The sequence below is a fragment of the Anser anser genome, assembly GCF_964211835.1.
Source record: "Anser anser genome assembly, chromosome: 1".
Classification (NCBI taxonomy): Eukaryota; Metazoa; Chordata; class Aves; order Anseriformes; family Anatidae; genus Anser; species Anser anser.
The window spans coordinates 110,936,055-110,959,216 of record NC_139720.1 but is presented as its reverse complement, the minus strand read 5'-3'; the positions used below and the strand labels follow the sequence as shown (position 1 = coordinate 110,959,216).

At 36.9% G+C, this 23,162-nt stretch overlaps 2 long non-coding RNA genes across 2 annotated transcripts in view; both read right to left on the bottom strand.

The window, feature by feature from the left end:
• Nucleotides 1-3,225: 3,225 nt before the first annotated feature.
• LOC310892836 lies at nucleotides 3,226-10,950 on the bottom strand. The gene is made up of 3 exons (XR_014578510.1): nucleotides 10,364-10,950; nucleotides 8,000-8,202; nucleotides 3,226-3,562 (listed from the first exon to the last, which is right to left on the bottom strand). It is a non-coding gene; the product is annotated as an uncharacterized lncRNA (long non-coding RNA).
• A 4,095-nt stretch (nucleotides 10,951-15,045) lies between these two features.
• LOC310893146 overlaps nucleotides 15,046-23,162 on the bottom strand; it is a 47,496-nt gene continuing 39,379 nt past the window's right edge. The window contains exons 3-4 of the long non-coding RNA XR_014578756.1: nucleotides 21,464-21,513; nucleotides 15,046-21,132 (exon numbers count right to left, since the gene is read on the bottom strand). This is a non-coding gene — a long non-coding RNA (uncharacterized lncRNA). The remainder of the gene's footprint in view (nucleotides 21,133-21,463; nucleotides 21,514-23,162) is intronic.

Sequence of the window (23,162 nt, the reverse complement as noted above, 5' to 3'; positions counted from 1 at the left end):
CTGCAACCTTATTTTCTTCATACAATCATAGAATGGCTTGGGTTGGAAGGGACCTTAAAGATCACCTAGTTCCAGCTCTCCTGCCATGGGACCCAACTCACATGCCACTCACTAGATCAGGTGATGTCCCAGGGATGGGACATCCACAACTTCTCTGAGCAATCTGTTCCAGTGCCTCACCACCCTTACAGTGAAGAATTTCCTGCACTGCATAGATATCTTGAAAGCTTTCATGTTAAAAAGATGTCATGAATGTTGTACTGGCTTCTTAAAGCTTGAAAACCTTCTTGGAAGATATTTCACTACCTGAGTAATTTCAGTGACAAAACTCACCAAAATTGCAAAGGAGCATAGGCTGGCTTGTGGAGAGCAAAACATGATGTAATCCAAAATACATAAAAAGTACAGCTCTGCTGCAGAAAATTTGCATTAAAATAAATCCAAAGACAGCCAAATTCTGTTCTCTGTAATGCTATTACTCAATTAAGGTCAATTGATTTCCAGCAATATACATTTGGAATAATTCTAATAGTTTCGCCACTAGAAGGAATTTTGCTTTGTATTCGGTACTATAGGATTTGTTTGTTTGAGTACTTTGACATTTTTATGGATCTCAATTGTTTTGTTCTTTATTACATTTTATAACACTGTTCCATAGGAGTACATCATTAAATGTTCTGTTGAACAATGGAACCATTGGAAAATCTGCAGCAAAGCTATCAGATACAATAATCGTCTGTCCCAAAACCTTCCTCTATAACACTGTGATTTTTATTTTTTTTTGACTGTAGTTATCTTCATCGAATCATAAAATGGTTTGGGTTGGAAGAGACCTTAAAGATCATCTATTTCCAATGCCCCTGTCATGAACAGGGATGCTATCCACTAGATCAGGTTGTCCAGCCTGGCCTTGAATACCTCCAGGGATGGGACATCCACAACTTCTCTGGGCAACCTGTTCCAGTGTCTGACCACCCACATAGCCCAAGAGATTATTTATTTTGGAAAGCTATACTGGAAAACTTTTATATATTTGCATTCATTAAGAACATTTTCTAGAAGTAGTAATGCATGGTCTTTAATGATATTTTGAAGTACTTTTTGAATTAAAGTACTAAATTGTTATTATTTTTCTTCAGGAATAAAGAAATTAGATTATTCCCACCCCCCACCCCCCGGGGCTGTTTTCTATGCTCTTTTTTATTGCAGCCTTTCTTTCCAACTGCAGAAACACTGGTACACAGAGCTGACATCTGGATTTTAAAAAAATAAAATAAATTTTCAGGCAAGTATATTGTCTCATAAACCTTTACTCTCACTATTAATATGAGTAATGTAAAACTGAAGAATTATGGCTGACTCGTAGAAGTAATATTGCATATTCTGAAAGGACATATAGATACAAAATGTAAAACCAAGACTATATATGAAAGCTGTCACGAAGAACATAGATGCCAATGAAATGCTTGTGTAAATAAATTAAACTGGAAACCACATAAATCTCATACTTCTTGAGTATGAAATATCCACTTTTGTGAAAATATTCAAGAAATAGAATCTGAGCTAAAATTCTCAAAAAATTTGCTCTGATATTTCTATGAAAACATATTAATTTTGCAGTTGCCTGTTTATTTATTTTTATTTCCAATGTCATTGAGATGAACTCAAGCATACTTACTGCTCATTGTCTGATATTTGGGGCTCATGACAGCTCTCAACCTGCTGCTGTCTGAGTGGCTACAACTGCTGGGAAGAGGTCTGAATCATTTGCTGTGAAAAGTGACACCTGATGTGACATGCATGGGATGAAACAGTAGAAAGGATCTGCTTTAGGTCCAGTATACCTACAGTTTTTTCGAAAATACTTTAAGTGTAAAATTGCCACTTTAGTCTCCATTTTAACAATGTAGCATGATGTGCCTAAATAATGTCTCATTTGGGTAATTAGGGTCGAAATCAAGATAGACAATAGAGAAGTCTGGTGCAATAATTAGTCTCAATTGTTTCTGGTGATGAAAAGATGGATGACAAGAGAGTACAATCCAAGTGAGAATATTTGTTTAAAGCAGTCAAGAAGTCGAGCAATTACCAAGCATTGTAAACAATTAAACTGAAATAAGGTCATCCTTTCTGACTGATGGGAATTACTCTGTCTGTAGAGTGGAGAAAAAGTAATTCCCTGACATAGAACAGATAGTTTTCTTAAAATATTTTTGTCATGGCTTTTACATTTCAGAAAAATAAATAAAAATAAAATAAAAGCAAACTAAATACTTCATTTTTTTGCAAGTCTGATTTTTTATTATTTTTTTAATACCAGCTAAATGGGAACCAGTTCACTTCATATTACACTTGTACAACTCATAGCTTGACACACCAAGTCAGACTTAGTTATACAGACTTACAGAAACCAAGACTGCAACAATAACCTAATTTCTCTTTCAAGATAAAATTCAATTTATTTAACACATTCAAAATGTAGTTTCCCTTGCCCGTTTTTAGAAGACAAACAAATAATTTGATAGGATGGATTATTAGTCAGTTCACACCATAAATCCCAGATGACTCAAGGACAAACTTCAACAGAGATGTTTCTAGGACTAAATACAAGATTACAGAAATTTGGCCTACACATTGTAATCATATATGTCAATAAACAAGAAGAATCCAAAGAAATAGGATTAAAATATTACTGGGGTAATAGTGAGGTAACCACGTAAGCTCTACTATGATGAGCTCATACGGATTATATTTGTTATCAGCTTTGCAATGCAAATCAGTCATATTAATATTATTAAGCCTTCTATATAAGAACTTTAGTTACAAAGTTTAAAAGTGCATCCTACTGTACTGTGTAATACCTCAAACATCCTGGAGGGTCTATGATATTGCAGATCCAAATGCAGCAGACAGTCATGTTTGCTTGCATTTTGCATATCTTTTAAGTTAGTGTTGCCTCCTGGCAAGTTTGTTTTTATCTCAGAGATACGTGTGTTTTTTATCTTCAAAATAAACTTAATAAAATATGCAGGTAAGAGAAAACACTTCATTCATTTGGTAATATCAGCTGTAATGAAAATTATTTTCTTAAGAAGCAGCAATTGAGTCATGCAACATTTTATTGAAAACCTCTTTCACATTCATCTTAATTGTGAGTGCTTTTAACAGGTTTCACACAATTTTGAGATTGCCTGATTATGCAATTATATACTTAATATAGAACTACTTGTATATAAAATGTATTTTGTAGTACTTAGAAATAAATTAAGATTTGGTGGCTGATGTCAAATCGATCAAAGCTAAGGAACTGTTTTTGATTAGCTTCTGATTAGCCTTTGGATTAAAATCTTAATAACTAGAAAAAAAAGCATTATAATATATGTATGAGAAGTTCCTCAAGGACTTAAAATTTAAGATTTTATTGCTAAAAATAAGAAAATCTAAGACTTATATGAAGAAAAATAATTTATTCTGTAATTTGTATGTTTTGAAGAGTTATTATTATTATTGTTGTCGTCGTCGTTGTTGTTGTTGTTATTTATTAGCTGGTTATTTGACTTCCCTGGAAATAAAAAAAGAAAAAACTATTTTCATTATATTTTTCACTAGTATCAGAATTATAGAAACTACATAAAAGTCAAAATGAGAGAAATGGACACCAATATAGCCCATAAGTTACTTTTAGAATCAAAAGTAAAAGCAGTAGAAAAATTACTTCTCAGAAAAATGTATTTGCTCACAAGATACTGATTTTTCACCGAAATGTAGTAAAAAGTTTTTCAACTTTTTCTACATATTTTACACGATGATAGCTTCCATTTTCCTCAAAGTAGCTGATCAGTCATTTCACGTGAACAACCAGAGAACTATGGTGAAGAATTGCTCATCAATGTACAGAAAGGACTTAATTTTAAAATAAATATTAAAAATGAAAATGATGTATAATCTTATTTATCTTTATTTATTTTACATATTATCTTACTATCTTATATATTATCTTATTTATCTTTCCCAGAGCAGGGAATAATTAGGAACAGGATAACTTGACTTTAAAAACATCTCCTGTAGAAATGATTTGCTCATTTCTCTTGGTTTTCTCTCTCTGAAAGTAACTGTCATCTTAACAGCTTTTTTTTTCTGTGTCTCTCACTACCAACATTTATTATTGAGATAAAGCAGAGGTCTAGACACCAAAAAATCTGATTTTTGTTCCCAGTTCAACCACAGACTTTTGTTTGACCTTGAACAACTCATTTATCTCATCTTCAAAGGCACAAGGGAGGATAAAATTAATCACTGTGGTGCCCTTAGATGCTATAATGGAAAGGTCACTCTCTGCTCTTAACTACGTTTAGGAGCATGCTAAGTATTTTGTTGTTGTTTTGTTTTGTTTTGTTTTTCAAAACAAACAAACAAAAATACTAGAAGTATGTTGACATAAATAAAAGATTTCAGTTTTTCCTTGTTTTTCTTACCTCTGCCATCCACATAATTGCTTCTAAAGCACAGCAACTGAGTTGATTTATATAATCTTTTCATTTAAAGATGTTACTAGAAGTTTAGGAGAATGACCTGTTCCTGGAAATTCTGATTGCACTCTTAGATATCGTAGAAAAATAGAAGTTACATTTTTCAAAAAATGTGCCTCTGTGTCATTTTTCTTTTCTTTTTTTCTTTTTTTTTTTTCTGTGTGCGCTTTACATAGCTATGTCACTCTGCAAAGTCCAGCTACTGCTCTTAGAATGAAATACTATTCTCAGAATATCACCTCAATTTTTCATTGGCAACTTTACTCAAACACATAGTAGGCAAAGTACACCTTTATCTAAACCATACTTGGATCTTATGAAAGCAATATGTTATTATGTAAGACATCTGTGTAGCTCTCTCAGTAATACACCCTTCTAGTGGAAAAATAAAACAAAAAGCTATTTTGAAAGTATCTTGAAAATAAATTTCTATTAAACACAGATCTGTTATAAAAAAGAGCAGATTTTTGGATAATTTTTGGCTTCATTGGGTAATGTGGGTAATGATTCTAATAGGAAAGGAAAAAAAAGAAAGAAAGAAAAAGAAAGAAAAAGAGAGAGAGAGAGAGAAAGAAAGAAAGAAAGAAAGAAAGAAAGAAAGAAAGAGAAAGAAAGAAAGAAAGAAAAGAAAAAGAAAGAAAGAAGGAACATGATGCTAAAATCCACACTGAAGTCACTCTGTATCAGCTGATCTGTGGTAAACAGGTGTTATCCCCTGAGATGCTATCCTATGTATCCCATGCCAATGCAGAGTACTGTATTATGGATTATGAGATTTTCCATGCCTACTTAAGTAAAACACAGTTGTATCTGCTACTGATCAAAGGTATTCACACATTTGTTAAGGGCAAATGTGGTGTATAAAAACTTGCCCACAGATTCCTTAGATCCTTTCTGCTATTATAAATTTGGATTAATCCCTAGGTGGAGTTTAATTTCAACTTGTGTAAGTTCTCAGTTCTTGTAGCTGAGAGGAAAATTAATCTTTTTTTTTTCTTTTTTTTTTCCCTATTAAGTATCAACTCTGTCTTACTTACATTAAATAACTTCCTAAAAGAGATATTTAGTTAAATGCTTGTCCTGCATTTTGTCAGTAGGGCTTGCTAAACCAAGGACCCCATAACATCAAAATCTCTAAAAATGTATTCTAGACTCATGAAATCTGCAGCTTTTTATGATTTATTCTGAATAGAATGGGAGGCAAAAATGTGTTTTGTGGCTAACCACAAGTGAAGTGTCATGGAGGGGGAGGGGAGCAGGAACTGAACATGGTATTACTGTTCTCTGGAATTTCTTCTGAAATACATAACAGTCTTTCGAGCACACTTACCTGACTTCTATGCTTTGTTAAAAGCCAAGTGGTTCATTAGCATGGTTGGTTGTGCACTGCCTTTGATTATTGAGATAGCCAGCCTTCTGAGTGCAAAGACACCACCCATTTCTTTGCTATACCCAGATATGAAACTGGACGTAAACAGAGGTCAGACACAGTTTTCATTTCCTTTTCCAGAGCTCTGGAATGAAAGGAAGCACTACGGAGAGAGCTGGTGTTTTGGAGATCCCTGATGGCCACATTTCACTATATGAACAAGTGAATACACTGCATACATTATAGTGCAATCACCATGAGAAAAATAAAATGCTTTCAGATAGAAAATGACACATATACTCCTTTACTGACCAGCATGTGAGGAATTTCAGAGCTCACAGTGCTGAAGTCTATGTGCCAGCTGTAAAAGCAGTATTTTATGCTCCCCTGCCTCTATATTGATTTTGCTGACTCAGACCATCTCAGATTCTGTTGATCTTTTCCATTGAAAAAGGGTGACTGATTTTTTAATACTCTGATTAAATTGTGTGAAAGGATACCCAAACTACTTGATTGGTTAAATGGCTTATTGTCGGAGGCTCTATACTTTGGCAAGGATGTCTTAGTCTCTGTCAAACAAGAAAGAATAGTTGCTTCCCGAGTCTTGCTGTTTGTCTCTTCCCTGTCTGTCAAATATGTTATTAGTACAACATTTTTTGACCTTACTTAATTGAGGCTTCTTCTTTGTCAAATCTGATATTTCAAAGATTGTCTGTGAAAATAATTACAAAGCTCTTTGGTGAATGCAATGAGCACTAACAAGTTACTAACATTCACAAGCTAAGGCAAGATTTACTACGTCACTTCTCAACAGTAATGAAAATTTATGAAAAGACTTTCTATGGAAAATTTTTCTTAGATTAATGGGTGTAAGTTGATTTTAATAAATAAAAAATAGAGTGGTATACACACAGATCAGATGTGTAAAATGCTATTTTAATTCTGTTGTTGGAGCTTTTGCACACTGAGTGTAAAGCAGATCCAAGCTATGAACCACCGTATTTAAATTTATGAGTTTACAAAACATATTCACCAAAGTTCTACGACAATGCCAATTCTTCAGAAATCTTTTACTGTTTCATAACTTCAAAAAATTATGTATAAAGGCACGAAAATCTCACTCAAAGAAAGCATAACAAAAAGAAAACATTAATGAAAGTCTCATTAGGGAGGACCTAAGAAGGAATCCAATATAGTGTGTGGATATGTTTAGCTCTCACAAATCAAAATCAAAAGAAAGGTGTGAAAGATAATTATCTGATGAGATGTTAGCATCAGACAGACACCAGTACTACACCACCTTATGTTGCAGTTTGATTCAGTGTTTAAACCTTTTTTTTTTTTTGGGTAATTGCTTGAAACTCTTGTCTCTGATACTCATCTAATGCTTGCATGAATTAAGAGTTTGCAACACTTATCTTAATCTGTTATAGGACACAACATTTCTAAAAGTATATTTATATTGCTCCATTTCTTTCCCTGGGGCCATTGCCCTGACTTTTCCAGAGATTAAACATGGTCAAGAAAGACTTAAAGAAATGTGGTTACCTTTTTAATAGTCTAGGAGGGAATTGTTAACACCAGCATTTGACTCTGGAATGAACCTGGTAACCCCACAGTTTGTGTGTTTATAGGCATTAGCTTTAATGGTCCATTATGACAAATGAGAGATATTAAAATCTTACTGTTAGTATTCCCACCTGTCTTCAAAGTCATTTACAGTCAGCAGAGGGCTAAAACTTAAAGGTTAGGCCTCAGAGAGTTAGAAAACGTGCTGTTCCACTAAGTAGACTCAGAACACAGGGAATGAGCTGCTCCAGGGACCTGAGGCCATGGCTGATTTTCTTGTGTTGTTGTTGTTCCTGGCCTGGGGTAAATTTATGCACAATCCAAAGCATTTCAGAATGAAATATTCTCCTTTCTTCATGTCAAAATAAATGTGCACATGATCCACTAGAGACATTCTTAAGTTGCATATATTTCCTTGTGTTGTTTTACCTGGTATGTTTACTAGAGAACAAGACTCAATTTTGTTTGATCAGCCTTTTCCAGGCAGGCTGTTAAATTTAAGGGAAACATTTCCAGCAAACTGGTTACTTACTGATGTGGTCAAGCTCCTGTTACTGCAAAATACATTTTAGCATTCGGGTACTGCCACTGCCAAGCATGTGCTGCTGCCTTTGGAGATCAGCTCAGGTGTTGGTCTTAGTATCTGGAGCATATCAAAAGTAAAGACCAAAAAAAAAAAAAAAAATCACTGTCAGCGAGGACAGCGGCAGAATTCCTGATGAGAGAGTATTCACACTGCAAAGAAGACAAGTGTTCATTAAATATAAAGTTTTTGGTTTCCTGATTGAAACTAAGTCTCCAAATCCAATCTGTTTATTTAATTAGTGTAAGTCCAGAAGTAGCAGAGATGACCTTCTTCATGTACTCATGAAGAAGATCCCAGTTCTTCTATCCCAATACCCTGATGCAAAGGTGAAGGTAGTAGAGGCACATTAAAGTTGTTTTAAGACACTTTGACATAATTTGTTGTATGGGATCAGGCACAGTCTTAACTATTTCCCATTTAAGTGTCACTGGACTGACTCCACCTGTGACATATCTAATGTATTCCGTATCTCTCTGCCCCTATTTTTGGCCTTTAATAGCCAAAAATGAGGGAACAGTACAATTTTCTCTCGTCACACTTCTGATAATATACCCTTCCTGTGAGAGCTGGGGAAGACTGCTGAGACATCCCTTTCCATTAGTTATATCTCTTTCAGAGAGACCAGGGAGTTGATTACATCCTTTTAAGGTCTCTTTAGTCTCGTGGAATAGCATGTAGAAACCCTGTCATAACTGGGAATAGAAGAGAGCCAAAGAGAAGAGGAGAGCCAAAGAGAAGGGAGCCACCAGAATAACAACTGACTGCATTTTTGGTCATGCCTTTGAAGATATTGCCTCCATTTCAGAAAATCCTTCGTGAATGAGGGACAGAAAAGGCTTGTTATATGCTCTTTAATCATATTAAACTGTTCAGATTACTACAAACATAAAATTGTAATATTGGTGATAAGATATATTTGCTCTTCTGAGAGCAAAGTTGATTCCTGCTTTTGTGCTAAGCAGCTAAGGATTTATCTCATAAGACTTCTGCTGGTTGTGAAACTCAGAGTGAAGCAGGCCTGGCCACTGTCTTACATAAACTCTGAGCCTCCTACAATGGACTGCTGCCACTGCGGTGTTTGTAATAGCGAGATTTCCTTTCTGACCTACTTTTCTGTTGTATGCATTGGGACGAGGCCCTCTGGAGCATTAGATCATTTTATGTCATTCCTGTGCCACAAAGCTGCCCTGACACCATCTCAAGCAGCCAAGGAAGGATCCCTTCAGCCTAGAGGGATCCACAAATGACTTACAACTACTGAACAGCTCTGTTGTCTCTTTTCTTTCTGCAGCCAGCACCGAAGATGTACTTCATTTGCTCTCAGTTCCTACAAACAACTCCTTGAGTTTATATTCTTTAGGTTGCTTTACATGATGGAATAGTCTAGCACACCAGATTAGGAACATTAGAGTATGTGGTGCTGTTAGATGCTATGTTGAGTACATCTGGGCCATAACTGTCCTGGACAAATATAAATGAAGGGAAGTAGTAATTGTGGACAGACAGCTTGGGCAAGTATTAAAGGAGTAACATTGGAGGCAATAAAACAAAGTGAAATTTCAAAAACTTTTGAATAAATATGTAATAAGGAATGTGAAGTATGTGATTATACAAAGGTTTTTAACAGAGCTGTGTACAATGTTAGAAACAAAAACAAAAAGAGAGAGAGATGTGTTTGTAAAGATTTTATTGGAGGATGGGAAGGGAAGGATGGGAAAGACCTAGCTGTGTATTTGTGTCTGGTCTAGCAAAATATCCAGGACTGTAAAGGTCTGTGATCAGACATTATTTTCCCCCTCTCAGAGCTGTGAATTCAGTACCTCTTTCTGTTTCCCTGTTAGTACTATTCCAGACAGCACAGATACCAATAGCTGAATCTTAATGGTATTTTATAGAAAACAACAATTCTTTATCATAGAGACCATAATTTCCTGCCTACAGAGCTTCTGCTCTGTAATCACTATTTGATAAGCATCATGTTAAATTAACATCATATTTAGCAGAGCCAAAATTTCATGCTCTCTAATGCTTAATTCCTTTCATGATGGACAAAAGAGCTTATTAAACATATATGTCACCATATTGTAACATATGATAAGTTGCAAGATATATTTAATTACTTCACAGGAGAGTCAGAATCTAATTGGCATGCTGCAAGTAGTTTGCTGGAGTTGCTGGAGATATTAGCTAGCAGCATGCACTGGCAGCCAACAGGGCAAACCATATTCTGGAGTGCATTAAACACAGCACAACCAACCCATCAAAAAAGAGATGATTTTCCCACTGTATTTAGCATTGCTGCAGCCTCACCTGGAACATTGTGTGCAGTTCTGGGCTCCAAAATTTTTCAATGCATCCAGAGGAAGGAACAAAACTGGTAAAAAAGGTAGAAATTATGTCCAGCAGCTGAAGATACTGTGTTTGTTAAGCTTGAAGAAAAGAAGGTTGAGGAGTGACCTCATTGCTATCTACAACTTCCTGGGGCAGGGAAGTGGAAAGGGAGGTGCCCATCTTTCCTCCCTGCTATCTTGTGACAGGGTGCATGGCAGAGGCTCAAAGCTGCATCAGGGGAGGTTCAGACTAGACTTGAAGAACTTCTCTACCAAGAGTGTGGCTGGACACTAGAACAGGCTTCTTAGAGAGGTGTTTGATGCCTGTCTGTGTTTAAGAGGCATTTGGATAATTCTTTTCATTAGAATAATATGTTTGCCAAGTTTTCGTCTTCCTTGCTCCCCTTCTCGTGTAATGAATATTTTACTGAACTATCTGACTCAATTCTGCAGACCCATATCACAATATCCTCAGGCATGTGTGCACTCAGACTTGTGAGAGGACAGCAGCCTTTTTATAACTGAGAGTTCCAGTTATTGTAATTGTAATTTGCATTGCAATTTTCATGTAGCGTGTGAGTTGTGTGCCGCCCACCCTGCCTGGGCCCAACACAAGTTTTGTAGCTCTGTAGGACTGTGCTGTAGGTGATCAGAGCTGGATGCTGATGGGGGTGCCTAAATGGGAAAACTATTTTTGCCAGGTTCATCCACACAAGAGAGAGAGAGCAGAGAATGGGAAATCTCCCAGCAGAGCAGCAAGGGGACATGGTTTGCTTGCTGGGAGATTCCTGTTTGACAGAGAGGAAGAAAACAACAGCAGGGCAGACGATCTCATCCAAAGGTGGGCTGGAGGGCAGCTGATCTGAAGCAGACCCTGCAATGATGACACAAGGAAGGTAAGGAAAGTGTGCAGGTGATCGATCACAGTTTGCCTAGATCTCCTCTGTGAGTGCTATTTAGCTTAAAGAGTGCCTGGGTTAAGAAAACGTCCCGTAACACTCACCATATGTGCTTATATATGTTCTGAGCTGCTGACAAGTGTCCAAAAATCTGGAACTTGGCAAAAAGAGGCAGTCTCTTCGGGTGGTTGAGCAGATTTTGTTGCCCAGAGTGATCTGTTATCCCTTATGTGAAAAATGTCCTCAAGAGTCTGCCTTACAAATCAAAGAAAGAAATGGTTTTGCAGTGTACCCAGGTGATGGAAGTTTAAGAGTGCACAGATCCAATGTGGTGTGACCTACACATAAGTCCTCACAGCTAGATACTTGCCAGGCTGTTATCTTGGCCATAGAAGAGCTATTTGGCTCTGCTATTTTTATCTACACAAACTTGGATCTGATTTAGATTTATGGTCAGAGAGATTTGAGACAGAAATAAAAGTTAAGAGTTAAAATCAGACATGCAAGACACCCATGAAAAAAGTTAACAGGATGCTTCATGTAACTAATAATTGTTTTTTTTTTCTCACAAAATATTATTTTTATTTCTATGACTCTGTAGGGGATCAGCATCCATCCCCTCCACCTCCCACCCCCTTCCCTGGGATGTTTTATTTTACTTTTTTTTTTTTTTTTTTTCCCAAACATATACAAATGATCCATAACTCAAAACATCAGAACAGGACTTCCTTCAGATTTTCTGGTCACAATTTCAGGATTTTTTATTTGAGAAGCCAGACATATTCTTCTGTTATCTTATGTGTCAAAACTGTCCCAGTAGCAGCTTCCTATGCCTACTTGGGAGCCCTGCTGAAATTAACCCTGGAGACTGCAAAATCACTGGGCCCATATGCAGGCGTATGGTGTTTCCTGGGAGGTACCTATTGTCTGACATGAATGTAGGGTGTGATCATACAGACCTTTTGCCAGATGCAAGGTTAGGTCTGACTGCTTGTGTCACACCCTGCTTACAACCCACTTACTTGCTTGTGGGGATGCACTACAAACCAGTTCACTGAAATTATCAGAATTAGAAAAAAAAAAAAAAAAGAGAAAGCCATCTTCTCTGTCTCCCCATTTATTTATTTTTTTCCCCCACATTTGGTGTGTATGTATGTGTCTTTTTTTGTCCCCTTCCTCATATTTGAATAATTTCAGTAATCTGGTTAAAAATAAAACCTTGAATGTTAGGAGGGGCTATTAAAGTTCAGCAGGGCAGGCATGAGCAGATGCTGGATGGGAGGGGAAAGAAAACTTCATAAATTGCTTTTGTGAAGAGATTAATGTTCGTGCAACTGCCTTTCCCTGATTTCTATGTAAGTAAACGGCTGCTAACAGAGGGTGCCCTGTTCAGCAAGGTTGAGGACAACCATGATGGCAGATGACCAGAGCATTAAACATCTCTAAACGCTGTAGGCTGATTCCCCTCTGGCACCTGGTAGCACCAAACTTTCTGGTGCCAGAAATCAAAATCACAGGCTTCTCTTGTGCTGTTTGTCAAGCCTTCTACTTCCACTGTGCAAGCCAGCAAAGAGGAGCATTGTATGAGGGAGGACAAGCACGTACTCCATGGCTAGGTGATGATTAGACTGGCTGTAAAATTGCTGGTATGAAAAGTCTGTGAGAACCTCTCAGGGGTACTTAGTGCTTTCTCAATTTCTTTCAAGTTTGCTTGTAAAGATGATAATGCCCTTCCACTTATAACCTGGATGCTTACTCAATTAGGGGATTACATTTGACAATATTCCTCCATAATCAATTGTGTTTTTGACAGCTGAATAAAGTTTACATCATTTGTTGGATTTGTCAAAGAATGTGTATGAACTTGAATCTTGCATATTGAGTGCCAACATGGTGTGACTGTGTTATATAAAAATAACTTGTTATGTATTTAGATATATGGTGCCAGTCATGTACCATGTATACCAGAGACAATTTGAATGCAGTTCAGGACAAGCTTAGGTAACCAAAAGGAAGTTTCATAGTCGTGTTTCATCCTTTCCCCTTTATCCTGGGTTGAACCATACAATTGTCTCCTATTCCATTTCAATGATTTCTCAGTTTTTCTGACCATGAAACCTTGCTGCCTGGATTTTGTTACCTCAGGGAAGACTTTGGAGTGGTCAGGATCTACAAATCTGTCTGCAGGACTTGTTGAATATGTATCTTTGTTGACAGTCTGTCGAGTGTTGCCACAGGGTGGCTTAGGCCTCTGACAAGAACCCCTGTGATGGGAGAACTGGGGGAGCATGCAAGTGTTCTTGGGGAGCAGGTGCCCACAGGAAAAAAATACAAAACATTTCCCTATGTTGCATGTTTCAACCTCCATTGTTATTTGTAATTTATTTATCAATTTGACCTTTTAATCTATATCTGAGAAACGTGTCTTTGCAAAAAAAGTTGGTGGGTACTAAGCAGTTCAATTCAGAAAGCAGTAGCATAGTAGCCCTCTTGGTAATACACACATGAAGTTGTTATGAAGGTTGGAGCTTTGGGCTACCATATTCAAGAGTGTTGCATTGTTGACTGTGCAACCAACACTCTCACAGCCCATTTAATCTGCTGTGCATGTTTTATTTTTTTCTAGGTATTATTTGGACTGCAATGGCTTTAGAATTTATCTCTCCTTGTTCATACACAGCTCCTAATGTGTTGTCATTTGGAGCACTAAAGAACAAATATAAGTTCAAGTATAACAACTGTATGTATATCAATAATGTTAAAGTTGCACATGGCTTGCTCATATCTGAGAAGTTACCAGGAAAAATTTAAAGGTCCTTGGTGAAAACTGCATATCTCCATCTATACATACTACTTTGAGCATGATATTTACCCTGAAAATATTTATCTCTAAATGACTACCCTTTACGTACAGAGCTGAAAAGATACAGAAAAAATGATATACTTTTAGTCTGAATATTCTTTATAAATGTGCAAATTATCACTGTGCAGAGTGCTGTTTTTTTAAACTTAGAATGCCCATAATGAAAACCACTTATGCCCTGGACTAAAGTGAAAAGTCTGTAGAAAATTCAGGTCTTTTATATCTGAGCAAAAACTTCATAAAATTGGGTAAAGCTGTAGCATGGTCTTATGAAAATAAAAAAATAAGCAAATTTCTTTCTGTAGTGCTATCAGATGAAAGAAATTGAAGGAGCAAACAGAAGCTAGGACTTTAGAGCAAAAGGAAAACGGCAGAGAGCTTCACCTTTGCTTCTTGAGTTGCTTTTTTTGTGTGTGTGTGTGTTTTGTGGTGGTTTGTGTGTACTTCACAAAGGAATCTGAGCTTTTGTGAAATAATTACAGTGACGGTTCTGGTTTCTAATATGCAGAACATAAATCTGCAAAAGTTGTTGGGCAAATTCTGCTGAGTCTTTCACCTCAGATCAGCAGCTTTCAGATCATTAATCATTCATTATAAGCTTTAATAGACTAAGCATTTTAAAGACTTCTGCTGAGTCTCAAAGGACAGAGTGCAGACCTTGCACTTCAGAGATTTCTATATTAGAGTAGTAATAATGTTGGGAGAAAAAAAGGCCCAACAAAAAAGCTTTGCATCTCCCTCTGGCTCGAGAGAGACCTGTCATGTGACAAGAGAGGATGATCACACAAGTTACTTCTTACTGGAGATTGAGGAAGTTAAGCACACCATTTATTAGCATCTCTTCTTATTTAAGTCATTTTTTTACCACCATTACTTGCTCAGATAGCGAGCATAAAAGGAAAAGTCTGTTTTGCATGAACAGAATGAGTGAATAAAATACAGTTTAATCCAGAACAATATGTTGCACATGCCTGAAAATCACTGTAGTTAGCTGACCTTTTGCTTCTTTAGTTTGTCTAATTCAGCCACTCAGATATGTAGTTTGGTGAAAGCTGCTGTTGCATGTGTAATACAAAAGAGAGAAACCTATTTCTCATATTGCAGAAGAAAGCACTTTCAGTGTGGAAAGGGGGTGTGATGGTAGAAAGGGAGTATAAGAGTGTGGAGCTTTTGGTTATGTTTACACACCTGTTTCCAAACACACAACAAGGAATGGAAGTCTACATGGTCACAGGATGCTTTTGCTTGTGTTGTGTTATGGATGAATCCTCACTAGATGGGGCAGGTCTTATGCTAAATGTTTGTCCTCTGAATCCTTTATTTACTTCTTAGCATAGAGGGGGAAGTCAGGAGGTTCAGTACCTTTTGCTCTTTTCTTCCACCATACACATTTTCAGATCTAAATCCATTGTAACTAACTGGTTGATGCTTCTATGTCCAGGGGTGAGGCACCTGAATTTATAAGCAGTAGAGAACCGTTCTCACAGCTTCAGAATACACAAGTGTTTGTCCATGTTATAATATCCTCTATCTGTTTTCTTATTTATATAAATAGAGCTCACTACATCTCCACAGAACAAGTTCTGATTATGGAGAGCTGGAAATAATATTTCTGAACTATAAATTTAAAAGGCCTCTTATAGTTGTGAATCTGTATTGAATTGGTGGAATAAATTTGGCTGGAAAAATGTTTGGGGTATTAGATTTACAAGGAAGGTAAACAAGATATAACTATATCTTAGCTGTTTGAAAGTACTTTACCTAAAATGTGTGAAATTGGTATGACTCCTGTCTTCTCCCACATTTTCTTGGAAAACACTCCAGTTATCAGGTTATTCAGTCTGACTGCAATATGAATTGTCTTTCCATTTTCTAAAAATAGTGAAGCAACAGCTGAAAGCCGAGTGTCCCTGCCATTAAGTTGAAGACTTGTTTTCATTCTGTCCAAGTGAAATTTAAGAGGTTCATCAAGGGTGGGAACAGCAGAAGATCTGCCTGGGAAAACCCTCCAGCCTGGGGTAACTGGCTTAGGTGCCCACCTGCAAGGTAACTCTACTCTCTTCCAATTCAGGGCAGCAACTGCTGATATAAACTCTTCCCGTGCTGACTGCAAAGCAGTGAGTGCTGGTACAGAGCTCCCTGAAATCTTTGTTACTAGAGTAATCCCAGAACTATTCTGTGATTCTTTATTGTCAGCAAGCAGAAAAGAAGGGCTCAGTAGCATGGTGGGTTAGATACGCAGGTCTCAGATGTCACTGGTGCCCACAGACAGAAGAGGGACTTGGACCTTGTGGTCCAATACATTGGCGTGAGGGGAAATGCCAGCTACAGGGTTGCTGCTCATTGCCTACATTTTTCTTACAATACCTGAACAAAATGTCTTATGATGAGTCAATTTTTCCATATGAGATAATTTATTGTATTGGTTAGGGGAAAAAAAAAAAGTAGTATTTTTTATTATTATTTTTACTTTTTTATGCACATTATCCAGACTGATTTCTCCTTTCCTCCATTCTTTGCATTTCTGTTTGGTACTGAAGATATCAGTTACTCTTCCAGTCCTTTGAGGCTTGGACTAAAGCCAAGAAAATGGGTGAAACAGTAAACAGAGGCAAAGAAAATTAGAGATATATAGTCAGGGACACAAAACAGGTTCCTGGAAGAATATGGAATTGAGTTCTCCTGCTCTCTGCAGAATCCAAGCTTTCCTTAAAAGGGAAACTGAAGGAAATAGGTCAACTCAAATAACATTAAATCATGCAGTATGAAAATGTATCCCCCCTTTTTCTAAGCCATGAGATGACATACAGTTCTTAAAACAAATTTTACTGCTGAATATCTGTGGTGTGTGAGGCAGGTCACTGGGATCTGAACAGTGTTGCCTGCGTGATGTGACAGTTTTTCTAACAGCTTTCTCACCATATCTGCTCTCAGCTGTTCTATTTCTTCCTTTTTTTTTTTCTTTCCTTTTCTTTACTTTTTTTTTTTAAAAGGAAACTTGAGTCATTGCCATTTTTTATCCTCTCCTGACTGCTTTAATGAGGGAAGGATCTTCCTTCTCTTCCTGCTTTTTTGCCTCTTTCCATTTTATAAGAATTTTATTCTGCTCTCCATATAGTTCCAACACTTTCTCACCTTCCCTCTCACAAGAAAATGAAACCCTTATGCTGTAAAATTCTGAAATGAAACTTTAATGTAACACTCCTGTTTCAAATTGCTCCTGGGGAAAGAGGAAGGCAGCTCTAGTTCTTGTGTGTGTGTTTTTTTGTTGGTGGTGTTTTGTTTTCCTGTAGATGGCTTACTGTCCTGCTCTTGAATTCAGAGTTCTGACATATGCAGGGTACCCTAGAAAAATACTCCTTTCAAATTATTTGCTAAATACTAAATAAACAGGAAATGCATTTTTAATGGACTTCAAGCAACAGCATCTTTTACAAGAAGAGCCCTGGGAAAGGTGTTAGAGGCCAGGCTGGATGATGGAAAGGTGAGATGGATTGAATGTGTTCTTAGAGAAATGATCAAGAGAGCTGTAAGATGGAAAGAACCACTACTATTTTCTTTCTGAAACTAGTCTGTAGATAGATGTGTTATAAACTCTCAATGACACACACCCCCCAAAAAAAAATAAAAAAAAAATCAGTGCAGGCAGCAAAATTGCTCCCTATGAAAAGTGACTTCTTCCATTTCTTCTGGGTTACTTTGTCCATTTATGTTAATAGTCTGAAGCAGATCTGTTGTTAACAAAGTAATAGAAAATGGAAAATAGCACTGACCACTACATTCGTAGAAATCTGACATTAAGATACCAGCTGACAGGTAAATCTCAAACCTCCTGTATTATGTTATTACCTGTTACTGTTCATTGTGCTATTGGGCTCTCAACACTGGTTTATTTTGCATTGTACCAATATTTATAAGGACAAATAACTTCTCTCCAAAGTTTGATGTATCTGAGATATCCAGGTTTAATTTGATCTTCCCTAGATGCCATGATTTGGAGGAGGTTCTTGAAAAGAAGATAGCATTACTTTTTTCTACAGTTTAGCAAAGGGGAGTTGAATCCATATTCCTGTCTGCTCTCTTTCTGGAAATAGCTTGGGTATTTGGCCATTTTTTGCACATTCCCATAGTTCTTCAGCCCCCGTCTCTTACTGCCTCTTTCAACCTTGCTGTTGCTGGGCTCCCAGCTGGGTGCCCTGCTTCCCCATGCACTGGAGCAGGATCATAAGCTTCTGCTGGCACCAGAGAAGATGCAGACAGAATGATGCACAGGGGAACAGCAGACAACAGATGACCCTTAATTTCCTTGGTAAATCAGGCCTAGTGTCTCTGGCTGAGAACATCAGAAAGAGGAACAGTTAATGATAAACATCCTGCTCTGCTGTCTGTCCACATACTGTGGTCCCCTGAGGGAAAGGTGCCTTCAGAGCCTGGGCAGAAGCACCACAATAGTGCCAGTAACCAGAAGTGCAAAACTATTAAATCCATCAGGTAAAGCTCTGATGGTAAAAAAAAAGAAAAAGAAAAAGAAAAATGAAAAGGAAAGGAAAGGAAAGGAAAAAGAAAGAAAAGAAAAGAAAAGAAAAGAAAAGAAAAGAAAAGAAAAGAAAAGAAAAGAAAAGAAAAGAAAAGAAAAGAAAAGAAAAGAAAAGAAAAGAAAAGAAAAGAAAAGAAAAGAAAAGAAAAGAAAAGAAAAGAAAAGAAAAGAGAAGAGAAGAGAAGAGAAGAGAAGAGAAGAGAAGAGAAGAGAAGAGAAGAGAAGAGAAGAGAAGAGAAGAGAAGAGAAGAGAAGAGAAGAGAAGAGAAGAGAAGAGAAAAGAAAAGAAAAGAAAAGAAAAAAAGAAAAGAAAAGAAAAGAAAAGAAAAGAAAAGAAAAGAAAAGAAAAGAAAAAAGAAAAGAAAAGAAAAGAAAAGAAAAGAAAAGAAAAGAAAAGAAAAGAAAAGAAAAGAAAAGAAAAGAAAAGAAAAGAAAAGAAAAGAAAAGAAAAGAAAAGAAAAGAAAAGAAAAGAAAAGAAAAGAAAAGAGGAGCACTAAGAGTAATAACAGAATTTCATCCACCTTTCATAAATAATACTGGCATGTAGATGATAGAGATTTTTCCAAGTAATGTTGTAGGAAACAAAGCATGGATGTCAGGAGTGAAGGAGTTTTTCAGGCTCAAATGAGGTTTTATTGTGCTAGAATAAAAGCACTTTTGTTGAGTTGATCATTGCATGAACACTTGTCTTATTTCTGCTTTACAAGAACTGCCATTCTATTTGTATTTCTGTGACAGAGGTAATAGAGGTGAACTCCATATGGAGTATAATTTCATTAAGTATCAAACATAATAGCACTTGTCTTATTAAAATACTTTATCTGGCAATTCTAATATGTTTAACTCTGGAATAAATTTATTTCCCTGGCACTGATTAACAGGGTAGTTTCCAGTTAATGTTACGTGTTGGTTAAATTTATGGAAATTCCAGTTCTGAAAAGTGTTCAAAGAGGGCGCTGGTATTGTTATCTCAAACTTTGACACAGGCAGCAGAAAATGGTCACCAGATGTCGCTCAGGGATCACACAAAACCCTCCTGTCATTTCCTGATTTTGTATATGTGAAGGCTGATTTGTAGTTTAAAACCCAGTGTGATTTGGTTTAACCACTGAAGCACAATTACCTTTCCTGTGCAGCACATGTAGTGTCTGGAATAAAACAAAAAATATTTATTCCAGCTATTGGCATTTGCTCCATGAAATATCACCATGAGTGTGCAGTACTCTTTGAAAAGCTATGTCAAACACTTTGTCCTTCAATATGGTACAGAGACGAACAAGTCAAAGCTATGCCTGTTTTTGTTGTTGTTGTTGTTGTTTTTGTTTGTTTGTTTGTTTTTGTTTTCCTTTTGTTTCTGCTAGGAAACAATGGAGTGGAAAAACAGTTATAGTGGAATTGTGTTTAAGAGACATTTAGCTTGCCCAAGTACCTCTTCCCCTCATCTGTGAAAAAACAAACAAACAAACAAACAACAACAAAACTAAAAACTTTCCCAAAGTGTGCAGGAATGCTACACCTCTTGCTTGTTTTGAGAAATACATTCTGGAAATAAAAATCTAAAGAAGCCAGCTTTGTCCCCAGTTGCCACACAATCTTTCATCATTTGCAGTCTTTCCTAATCCAACCCACATCACCTCCCACATCACCTCCTCATCCTTTTTTTTTTTTTTTTTTTTTTTGTCCTGCAATGGAAATTGTTGGATGTACACAGATAACTTTATACGGTGTTTTGCTAATGCTAGTAAAGATTTTAAAAGAAATATAGTCCCAAGGTATGTTATGTTATGTCAGAGTTTTCTAAGCTTTCCCACAGTGTGTTGGTGGCCTAAAGAACAGCTTTATGAAAATAATAGACTTTGACTGGTGGAATAAAACAAGTACTAAGGCTTTAAATATGCTCTAAAGTTTTTCATCAACACTGTACAAAGACACTAGACTAACCCCAGTGACTCAGTTTGTAGCAGTTAATATTTTGGGGTTATTTCACTGCTGGGTTTTGGGAGATTTTGCTAGTCAGTGAAAATATTATAATCTGCTTATTACAGAGTCTCAGATATGAATTTTGAACCTATAGGACTACAGTCCTTCTGCTTCTCCACCTTTGGGTTTCTGCCATGACAGGACAGTGGGTCTGGAGGCAGCATGCTTGGTCCTGCCGGTCTGTCGTTGGCTTGTGGCAGCAGCTTGGCTCCATGCTGGCAGTGTTGGACACACACATAACCATGTCCCACCATTCAGTCTCTGGCACTGAGGATGTTTCCAGCAAGATGCTACCAGTGATCACCAATCTCATCGGACCACGATGGTACTGTGGTACATTTGTCCATTAGTTTCAGGTACTGTTGTCTTGTCCACTGTTGATGCATGACAGGGGGCATCACATCCCATTCTTGTCTGCACTGTCCAGTTTGCCATGTCTCACCATGGTCACTGCCATTGACATAGTGCTCTGCAAGGACAAGGCAAGGTCATAATGCTTCCATGTCACAAAGCCAATAAAGCAGAGAAGATTTAGAAGCAATAAGTCACATCAATTCTGAGGTTAAAAAAATGTAACATTGAAGTACTTCAGCTGCATCAATAATATTTCTTTTCTTGGAGGTATTGCAACATTTTTTTAAAGTGCTTTTTCTGTGCTGATGCATGGAGTATGACTTTTGATGTATACAGAAAAGAGAGTAAGATCCATTTCTTTAGAGGGCTGTTTGTATAAATGTACATTTAGCACAGGAATGGAAAAGGTCTTTATTGCAGGAGAGAAAGGGTGGAGGTTAGCTTACTCATTCATATTAGGATGTCATCTGGCCTGCGGGGGAGGAACAGGGCAGAACTGAAAAAAGACAACAACAACAAAAATACCTTTTAATATGAACGCAAAGCAAATCAATGCTAATATTACTCCTTTTCTTCTCCTTTTGCCTTCTTTCTTCAAATTTTTGAGAAGGCAACATATCAGTGTTTTTGCTGAACAATCTCTTGACTCTTCAGCTGTACTCCTAAATTCTTTCACACAGCATATTTGCATTCTTGGCCCATGCTCATGATATTAATCCTCAACAGTAATAAAGATATCATTCAACAGGTATGGTATGAACTTGGGGCTTTATTTACTAATTTGTTAATTTTGATACATGGAAAAAATTACATGTTAAGATTTCCTGATACTGTTTTGATAGACATGAGACTGAAGAGGTTTTACTCCTGGCTGTTTCTTAACTCACTTCAGACAGGATATGACAGTTTTTCATCATGGCCATATTCAGATAGTAGTAGTGAATACTCTGACTTCTAACTTAAATTTGACAGTTGTTGGGATTAATGTAGTTGCTATTTGTTTATATTCTTCAAGATTGGATTATCTATCAGGTCTTCCACTTTCAAATTTTCAGTGTGCTGTATTTTTTTTATATAAAGAAAGGGTAATCACATATTTGCATATCTAGTAAACCTATTTGATTGATTCTGGGAAATACACAATTCACTGACAGACAGGGATGAGACATTTGATTAGGCTTAATGCACGCTTGGATTCATTGCCATAATCTCTGCATGTATTTGAGGTAGACAACCAGATTAAATTTGGATCAGGGGTTGCAACACCCTATGCAGGTATACCCTGTCACACTTGGAAGACAGCAACATGTCTTGCGACATTATGTCCTCACATACTCCTGAAAGGATGTGGCTAGTTCCGAGTAATTTGAGAGAGAACAGAATTTCATTTTCAAGAAAACTGGGAAGAAGTGTTACTCATTCAGAGCAGGGAAGACTACTTTAGTTTCTATCTTTTTTTTTTTTTTTTCTAGCAGAATGCCTCCCAATCTACTGTATCTAGACATGATTTATGAAGGAAACAAACACCATGAATGAAGTAGCATAAAAGCTGAGGTTAACTACATTTGTGATTCAAAAGCAGTTCAAACTAGAAGAGCAAAAAAAGGTCAACATATAGAACTGGGAGATTTACCTGGTCTTGTAGAAGCACTGTGTAAGAGCTGAAAGCTCACTCTGCATCCTCCCTAGTGTGTGCTTATATATCACTAACAGAAAACAAATGGTAACACCCTCATATCTTCTTCCTTTGTGTGGACTGGGGGTGCCTTTGGTGGTGCAGACTTCCTTGGATTACGTCTGACCCCAGAAGCAGGTCAGAGGGCGGACAGATGTCATATCATCCAAGGACAGACATTTTGAACAACCAATTTCCTACTGCATGTTAGAAATTTTGAAAATTAGATGAAAAAACAGAAACAGACCTGTTCAATCAAAAATCCTTAGCTGTAAGTATTTGCCTTCAGAAGGTCATTGTTTACTTTGTTTACTTGTGAGCTCCTCACAAGTATAAAAGTAATCTGTACTCCATTTCCTTGTGCCTTTTTTTCTCTCCCTGGCTCCCTCACCAGTTTCATTCATCATTACTCCAAATAACTCCTTCTCACCCTAACTGAACCACCATAATTCTGACATTTATGATTCTTC